This window comes from Giraffa tippelskirchi, chromosome 2 (assembly GCF_054371585.1).
Source record: "Giraffa tippelskirchi isolate mGirTip1 chromosome 2, T2T-mGirTip1v1.2.pri, whole genome shotgun sequence".
Classification (NCBI taxonomy): Eukaryota; Metazoa; Chordata; class Mammalia; order Artiodactyla; family Giraffidae; genus Giraffa; species Giraffa tippelskirchi.
In genome coordinates, this window is record NC_137276.1 from 82,672,936 (window position 1) to 82,682,731 (window position 9,796).

General features: G+C 41.3%; 1 pseudogene across 1 annotated transcript in view; it reads right to left on the reverse strand.

Moving 5' to 3' along the window:
• LOC145539556 (kinesin-like protein KIF11) overlaps positions 1-8,348 on the reverse strand; it is a 38,101-nt pseudogene extending 29,753 nt beyond the window's left edge. Inside the window, exons 1-2 of the transcript XR_014077874.1 lie at positions 8,241-8,348; positions 1,641-1,736 (exon numbers count right to left, since the gene is read on the reverse strand). The product of XR_014077874.1 is annotated as a kinesin-like protein KIF11 (transcript). The remainder of the gene's footprint in view (positions 1-1,640; positions 1,737-8,240) is intronic.
• Positions 8,349-9,796: the final 1,448 nt, after the last annotated feature.

The following is a 9,796-nucleotide window of genomic DNA, read 5'->3' on the forward strand; positions in this document are numbered from 1 at the left end:
AAGAGCATGGCCTGTAAATAATAATGAATATAAAAATCACTGTAGTTTTTCTCAGATCCTGACAATTGTGACACCCTCTAAAAAGAGAGGTTTCCTCACATAAGCTTCCTTTTAAACAGTCTGATTCCAAGAGTTATTATAAAGCGACAGTAATTAAAACTGTAGTATTAGTGAGGGACAGACATAAATCAATGCAACACAATAGAAAGCCCAGTCATTTTGGAAAACAACTTGGCAATTCCTTAAAAAAAAAAGAAAACTTACATTCAATTACCATACAATGCAACAATTATACTCTTTGGCAACTATCTCAGAAAAATGAAAATTCACATGTACACAAATTACTGTAAACAAATATGATCAAAGCAGTTTTATTTTCAATTGTGAAAAACTGAAATCAGCCCATATGTCTTTCACAGGTGAATCTGACAACAGTGTGTGGTATATACACGTGCCGTGCTGTGCTGTGCTTAGTTGCTCAGTTGCATGTGACTCTTTGCTACCCCATGGACTGTAGCCCACCAGGCTCCTCTGTCCTTGGGGATTCTCCAGGCAAGAATACTGGCGTAGGTTGCCATGCCCTCCTCCAGGGGATCTTCCCAGCCCAGGCATCAAACCCAGGTCTCCCGCATTTCAGGTGAACTCTTTAGTCTGAGCCACCAGGGAAGCCCACGAATACTGGAGTAGGTAGCCTATCCCTTCTCCAGGGGATCTTCCTGACCCAGGAATTGAACTGGGGTCCCCTGCACTGCAGGCGGGTGGTATATACATACCATGGAATATTCCTCAGCATTAAAAAGTAAAGATCTATTGATATGCACCACTCAGGTTAACCTCCAGGGAATTATGCTGTGTGATCGGGGAGGTCAGAGTGGGAAGGAAATGAGTATAAAAGGGCAATGAGGAATCCTTGCTGTGATGGGACTGTTCAGTATCTTGACTGTGGTAGTGGCTCCATGAACCTACATATGACAAAACTGTATAGAACTAACTAAACACACACACATGAGTACCAGGAAAATTGAGGAATAAGACCCAATGGATTGCTATTAACCGTGTCCCTGCAGTGATTTTACTATATAGTTTAATAAAATGTACAAAGGATCTTCTCTGCATTACTTCTTTCAACTGCATGTGAATCTATAGTTGTCTCAATGGAAACAAAAAAAACCCCACTACCAATAAAATGGAAAGACAAGCCAGACTGGGAGGAAATATTTATAAATTATTTCATAAAGGATCGTATCTAGAAAATATGAACAATCCTTTACAACTTCACAAAAAGACAACCCAATTTAAAACTGGCAAAGGATTTAAATAGACATTTCACAAACGAAGATATACATATGGATAATAAGCATGTGAAAAGATGCTGAATATCACTATTCATTAAGGAAATGCTAATTAAAACTGCACTGAAATACCATTATACGCTTAAATTTTACTGACTGGATAGAGCTTGTAAGGTCATTAGTATTAGAAAAAGCATTTTAACACACAGGGCATTTAGTTCAAACCATTAAATGAAAAGCCTTATCAAAGGCAATTTAATAAATTTTTAAAAACAATGATCTATTTCAGTTCCTCATTTTCACATTTGTCAAACAAATTTATTTTACTCCACAAAAATTCACCATTACCTTAATCAGAGTTTTCTTGGTGAGTTTCTGGTTAACCTCAGGCTTATTGAGTATGTTCTTTGCTCTATGACCATATTCCAATGTACTCAGAGTTTCCTGTGATGAAAAGAAAAGGCTGGCCAATTACTGAAGATATGAGAATAATGTAGTTCTGTTACCTAAAATGTATTATACAATAACATAATAATTTTTGGTTATATCTAATATAAAGGAAAGTTATGACCAACCTAGATAGCTTATTAAAAAGCAGAGACATTACTTTGCCAACAAAGGTCTGTCTAGTCAAGGCTATGGTTTTTCCAGTGGTCATGTATGGATGAAAGTTGGACAGTGAAGAAAGCTGAGCACCGAAGAATTGATGCTTTTGAACTGTGGTGTTGGAGAAGACTCTTGAGAGTCCCTTGGACTGCAAGGAGATCCAACCTGTCCATCCTAAAGGAGATCAGTCCTGGGTGTTCATTGGAAGGACTGATGTTGAAGCTGAAACTCCAATACTTTGGCCGCCTCATGTGAAGAGTTGACTCATTGGAAAAGACCCTGATGCTGGGAAGGATTTGGGGCAGGAGGAGAAGGGGACAACACAGGATGAGATGGCTGGATGGCATCACCGACTCGATGGACAAGAGTTTGTGTAAACTCCAGGAGTTGGTGATGGACAGGGAGGCCTGGCGTGCTGCAATTCATGGGGTCGCAAAGAGTCAGACACAACTAAGCAACTGAACTGAACTGAACTGAATATAAACATTTACCCACTAATACTACTATACCCAACCGTTAAAAACGAGGCATGTTCTTAAAGCAACTATACTCCAATTATGTAAATAAATAAGACAGAGGACTGTTTAAAACATTCTTACTTTTTACTCTTCAAGTTTCAGGGTCTTTAACTTTACTATAATTTAATCTAATAATTTTTTGCTTTAGTCTTAAGCTCTATTAAAAAAAAACCCTCAATGAATTTCATCAATTGATGAATAAACAAAATGTCCTATATCTGTATCATTCATCCACAAAAAGGAATGAGTTCTGATACCTGCTGCAACATGGATGAACACTGAAAACACTGAAAACAGTCACAAAAGAACACTTATTGTGTGACTTCATTTATATAAAATATTCAGAATAGGTAAAGGTATAGATGAAAGAAAGTAGATTAATAGTGACCTAGAGCTGGAAATGGAAACTGATCGGGAGTGACTGCTAATAGGTTACAGGGTTTCTTTCTAGGATAAAAATGTTTAGATTTTTGGTGACAGTTGCACAGCTCGATGAATATAGTAAAATCACCTAATTATATGCTTTCAGGAGAAGGCAATGGCACCCCACTCCAGTACTCTTGCCTGGAAAATCCCATGGACAGCAGAGCCTGGTAGGCTGCAGTCCATGGGGTCGTGAAGAGTCAGACACGACTGAGCAACTTCACTTTCACTTTTCACTTTCATGCATTGGAGAAGGAAATGGCAACCCACTCCAGTGTTCTTGCCTGGAGAACCCCAGGGACGGCGGAGCCTGGTGGGCTGCAGTCCATGGGGTCGCTAAGAGTTGGACACGACTGAGCGACTTCACTTTCACTTTTCCCTTTCATGCACTGGAGAAGGAAATGGCAACCCACTCCAGTGTTCTTGCCTGGAGAATCCCAGGGACGGCGGAGCCTGGTGGGCTGCCGTCTATGGGGTTGCACAGAGTCGGACACGACTGAAGTGACTTAGCAGCAGCAGCAGCAGCAGCTGCTGCTGCCAAATTAAATGGTCTGTAAAATGAAACACACAAGGTTATTTAAGAACTCTTTGTTTTTTAACTTTTTATTTTGTATTGGGGTATATATAACCAATTAAAACTGTTGTTATAGTTTCAGGTGAACAGCTAAGGGACTCAGCCATACATATAAATGTATCAATTCTCCCCCAAACTCCTCTCCCATCCATGCTGCCACTTAGCATTATGCAGAACCATGTTCTTGTGGTTATCCATTTTAAATATAGCAGTGTGTCCCTGTTGATCTCCAACTCTCTAACTATCCCTTCTTCCCAGCAACCATAAGTTCGTTCTCTAAGTCTGTGAGTCTGTTTTGTAAGTAAGTTCACTTAAGAATTAAGAACTCTTAGTTATCAGGTTACTGATGACATTTTTGTTAATATGTCAGACAAGAACAATGGGAAGTTTTAACTACACTGTTGGTGACAGAGATTAAATGGGGCCTAAATGACACTGCTAAAGCAGACAGCAGAATTTTAAGGGTTTCAATTGCCAGAAATAAAATTAGTTTAAAAAGTTTTGAAAGATATGTACAATTCTGACAGTTTCTTGGAGTAGACGCTAAGAGAATTAATTTGTAAAAAAGGTGCAACTTATTTTTCAGAATTCTATTTCCACTGTTCCTAGAATCCAGCCAAATCAGGTTACGATGCAGTAGAAAGAACACGCCAAATCTGCATCCAAAGTATTAACCTGCCAGGGGATAACTGGCACAAAATAAACAATATATTAAAATAGTGACTAATACATAGGGCACTTACTACGTGCCAGGTACTCACTGTTCCAAGCGTTTCACATGTGTTTATTCAGTTTGTCCTCAAGACACTGAGGTCTAGTGGGGAACATAAAACAAGTGATTATAAGAGAGATGATGTTTAGTAAGGGGAAGTAAAAGGTGCTGTAGGAACATGCAGCAGAAACTTAATGGGGCCTTGATTAGGACAGAGCAGGATAGAGGAGGCGTGATGGGAAAGACTCCATGCGAAGTAAAATGAGATAAAAGCCTCCTTAGGCATTTCAGTAGAATGATGACTCTTCATCCAGTCTGCCCGAGCAATGGAGCCCTTTGTGCCTGTCTCATTTGAAAATTAAAAGGTTGGTAACAGTACCAACCTCAAAATGTGGGGAAACAAGTCCTATGTAATTTACTGTTTCCCCAGCGTCTACTACTCTGCTTGGCAGACACTCAAATATTAGTATCTGTTATACTACACTGCTTAATAAATGTTATCCTTAGGGGAACAAAAGGAAAGCTAAAAAGAACCACAGTCCACAGAGTAGCATCCATAAGATACTGACATACTTAACACAAATCTGAGCCTAAGGGAGAGGTATTCTTGCCCAGAGTTCACTTTTCCAATTCATTATCACATACTGTGACAGGAAATGCCAAATAGGAAGTTATCTTTCCCCCCATCACTAGACTAACCAAACTGCTATTTATGTTAAGAAGGATACCTCAATGTCCTCTGGCATGCCCCATCCCCATGTTTGACTCATCAGAAGACCACATTTGTGATCCTGAGAAATTTAACTCAGTAACTTCCTAGTAATATCTTGTCATACTGTCATTTGTTAAATGTACTGAAACCTAACTGCACAAAAGTCACAGTATGCAGAATTGCTCTCCTGTGGTCAAAGTTTTTCCAATTGGTCTAATCTCTTGTCTGGATGTGTGATTAAGTTACCAAATGAATACCATTCAAGTTGTTTGGGCAAAGTAGTAGAAATTCCCACAAATCACACATTCCTAAAAGTTATCAAAGCTCCCACAAAGGAGCTTTAGGGACTGTTTATACTGCAATAAAGAGTACTGCCAACCAGCTGTTTTCCTATCCAGACTTCTTTAGTTAGAAATTGCAAGGTTGCTGCTGATGACACTAGCAAAACCATCAATTGTAGTTGGCCTTCCCTGGTGGTTCAGACAGTAAAGAATCTGCCTGCAATGCAGGAGACCCGGGTTCAATTTCTGGGTGGGGAAGATACCCTGAAGAAGGGAATGGCTACTCACTCTAGTATTCTTGCCTGGAGATTTCCATGAACAGAGGAGCCTGGCGGGCTACAGTCCATGCAGTCACAAAGAGTCATACACAACTAAGCGACTAACACTAGTGCTTTCACTACAGTCATATTAAAATCCAAACAACCAAAATGGTAAGGAAAGACTGAGGATTAAAAAAGAAAGTCCTGTCCACTAAATTCATTCATTCACTTCATAAATATTCATATAGCTACTGTACAAGTAAAGAACATCATAAAGATTGTATTCATTGTAATCAAAAAGTGAAGTTATCTCTTAAAATTTTGCTGATTTCTTAGGTTATCGTAAAGATTGCATTCATTGTAATCAACAACTGAAGTCGTCTCTCTTAAAATTTTGCTGATCTCTTGGTGGTGTAGTCGCTAAGTCGTGTCCAACTCTTGTGACCCCATGGAGCCCTGCCATGCTCCTCTGTCCATGAGATTCTTCAGGCAAGAATACTGGACTGGTTGCCATTTCCTTTTCCAGAGGATCTTCCTGACCCTGGGATCAAACCCAGGTCTCTTGCATTGTAGGCAGATTCTTTACCAACTGAGCTACGAGGGAAGCCCTTAGGCTGATCTCTTAGGTTATCACAAACTGTTGCCACTAAAAGTTTAAAACTGGGAAAAAAAAAAAAATCAGAGAAGAGTATGTGACAGAAACCACATGTAATCTGAAAAGCCTAAAATATTTACTATCTGGGCCCTTTGAGAAAAGATTTGATAACCCTCAAGGGCATAAGTTGTTTATTTAGTAAAGTTTAAGGACACATTGGGCTTCCCAGGTGGCGCAGTGGTAAAGAATCCACCTGCCAAGGCAGGAGACGGCAGAGACACAGGTTCCTTCAATCTCTGTGTCAGGAAGATCCCATGGAGAAGGAAATGGCAACCCACTCCAGTATTCTTGCCTGGAGAATCCCGGGGACAGGGGAGCCTGGTGGGCTGCCGTCTATGGGGTCGCACAGAGTCGGACACGACTGAAGCGACTTAGCAGTAGCAGCAGCAGCAGCAGCAACAGCCAGTATTCTAGCCTGGGAAATCCCATGAACAGAGGAGCCTGGTGGGGTAGAGTCCATGGATCGCAAAGATTTGGACACAATTGAGCACACACACACACCACCACCACACCAAGAACAGAAATCTTTGCAGTATGAGGGCTATTTGAAAAAGAAAAGGCTAACATGAAAAGAAAAACATCTCTTTATACTGAAATTATTGTAAACATTGGACACTATCTAAGCACTTTTCATTAGCGATAAAGTAAAATAAATCTCTTTTAAGTTAAGGCTTTAAATGTATGGAGATAATAAACATGAAATTCAGGATAATGTTCAACTCTTGAGGTAGAGGAAAGGGATGCGGAGGGATACAGTGGGATTCTAGCTGTAATGATTCTTCTGTTTCTACACACAGATGCTTGGTGTATGGTTCTTTGTAATTTTTTATACGTCTGACCTATTTTTTAACTAACAATAAAAATGAAATTAAATAAAGCCACACAGAAAAGGTAATACTGGCTGACTTTATTAAATTATCAAAATCATATAAAAATTTGTATTTGAATATGAGCTGTTTTTTTTAATCTTCAAGACAAGTAACTATTAACAGAGGCCCCAGAGTGCAAATGGTAATTGGCTAGACTTCGGGTTACCAAGTGTCCTCTCAGGCACCTACTTTACAGTTAGCTATTACCTTTGATATATACAACTCAAGCCACCAAAGCTGTGTAGGCAAAAACCTAAGTAAGAAAGTCTGTTAATACAGACTGGTTTAAAATAACTTTTTAATTTTAGAATACGTTTGGATTTACAGAAAAGTTTCTGAGAGTTGGTAGAGTTTTTAATATCACAGCAACAAAAATAGACACACAAAATACACATATATCAGCAAACTGTGCAGGGCATCTAAAAAGCCAAATCAATCCAATATTTGGTTAAGCAGTAGATTGTACAAGTATGTTCTTCCTCTCCTACCACATTTTAAAGTGAGGAAATGATGTGGAAACTAATCAGGAGAGAGCTGAACACCTTCACCCACCCACTGGAAAATGTAGCACAACTTTAGTTGTCTCCCTGATTTTTTAAAACATAAACTCATTCTACAACTTATATTTTAAAAACAATGATGTTTACTTCTTCACTAAGGATTAAGAAAATATTGCTTCTAGAACAAAGTGAAGAGGTACATGATTACTTTTTTAGAGATGATGGAGAGGATGGTAATAACAACTTAAGTGTTAAACATCTGTTTAGTAGGTGTGCAGTCGTTTCCAAACCGATCAACTGCAAGGATTGGCATACAGAATGACACCTAAATCTTTGTCGACAGTATTTTTTTTTAACACATTTCACTAAAAAACGGCGACGAACTTCTCCTCAATAGCGGTTTAAACTATAAACTCAGATACAAATACCCTTTTTCTGAAACAAAACAAAACAAAACACTAATTGACTCCTCACAGTAACCTGGTGTCATTTTTCTCCAACAGAATGCAGGAAACTATGAAACAGGAAGGTCTGGTTCCTTCAGAAAATTGCAAACAAAATCCCTCTCCCCGGACCGCGCAGGAAGGAGCCCGGCAGCAAAGCACAGGGCTCGGAACTCTGCAAGCTCGCCCTACCTACATCTCCCCACGACCTGGATGTTCCTCCCCTTTTCATTAGGGTGAGATGCCATGTCGGTCCCCTAAGGCCAGGTCACGGACTCGGGCGCCGTGGGGCGTGGAGCGGCGTGCTGGCGTGCCCGGGGAAACCGCTATCCACCAGGAACCATGACTGGCCCCGGCGTCTGCCCAGACCTAGCCCGAGCCTTAGAATCACAAACCTCCTCTCTGCCCGAAGCCCAAGAAACCGAGCAACAACTTGGCGCCTCAATTTTAAAAAGGAGCCCTACTGGCCGGGCCAATGGTAGCGCTGGCGCGCAAAGCACCATGGGACGCGGTGTTGTCACCAGACCCCGCCCCGGGGCGTGGCCCGCGGAAAAGCAAATAGCTGGTCCTTCGGTGCCGGCCTGGAACTCCTAGTCTAGTGGGAGACTGGCCCTGAGTGGTGAACGAACGTCTCTAGGCCAGAGTTTCCTCATGTGCAGAATGGGACTGATAGCAACTGTCTCAGACAGTTGTGTGAAAATTAATGAGCTGGTGAGGGTAGTTTAGGCTAGAACGACCATGTAAGCGCTCGGGAAACTTAGCCATGATTGTAAATGATATTAGAGAATTGTAAGATGGTGCTGTGGAAGCACAGAAAAGAGGGGTCCAAAGCAAGCCCCTTTCTCGGAGGAAGCGTCCAGTATCGTCTTGAAGAATATTTAGGAAATGTTAAGGCTACCACGGGTACTAAATCGTGCTGAAAAAGACACTGAATGTTACTTTAGGACTATGAATTTATCCTTTGAGTGATGAGAACTCGTCCTCGCCAGATGATTCCAAGCAAGAAAGCAAGGTCAGATTTGCGTTTTCCGACCACGGTCCTGCAGTAGCTGTTGCAGGCTCAATCTACGCGGCGCAGCATCCCGGAGGCTTCTCAAGGAGGTTGCGTAAACGCCCGCGGCCGTCAGCCTACAACTCCCTGCAGGCAACGCTACCCGGCTCCTCTCGCGCTCAGTGACCGCCTGCTTCCGTAGGAGTACGCTGGCCGTTTTGGCAGTGTTCAGGGTTACTCGACCAGATTAGATGTGGGTCACAGGCCCAGGAAATAAAGAATCATGGGCCTGTGCTATACTCGGCTCTGGGAACTTCGCTTTGGGACCGTCGTTAGCCCACAGGAGCCTAGATATCTTTATAGTTTCCTAAGTGATGATGTGATGATGGCCAGATGGGGTGGAAATTTCGCAGGCCTCCTTAAGTGTTCCTATGCTTATTAACCTACCTTCTTCCCCACCAAGGAATCGACACATATACAGCTTAGATGAATGGTCATCTCATCCCGCATAGCCAGTTGTCTACTGATATCTCCTCTTAGATGGCTCACCAACATCTAAATGAACCTATCCAAAATGGAACGCTTCACCCTAACCCCCCTTACCTCCACCCTGATCCTTCTCGTTTAGACACATGGTTCTAACCAGACCTTTGATTCCTTTGTTGTCCTTGTCCAATGCAGACCTGTTGGTTTTATTACTTCTGCCTACTGCTCTAGTCCAAGTCTCTTTTATCTCTACCCTGAATAACTATTCTTAATAAACTCCTTAACAGGTAATTTTCAGCTTTGTAGCGAACGCTGAATACCCTTTACTGTGAATAAAGGGGAATTATCAAAGATGGGCAGTATGTCTTGCTCTACTTAGATACAGTATTTGAACTCCTCCTCTGGTTTAAAAAATACTAAGTGCAGGGCACAGAGATGACCCTCTGTGTAATGAACATGGCCTGCCTTCAAAGT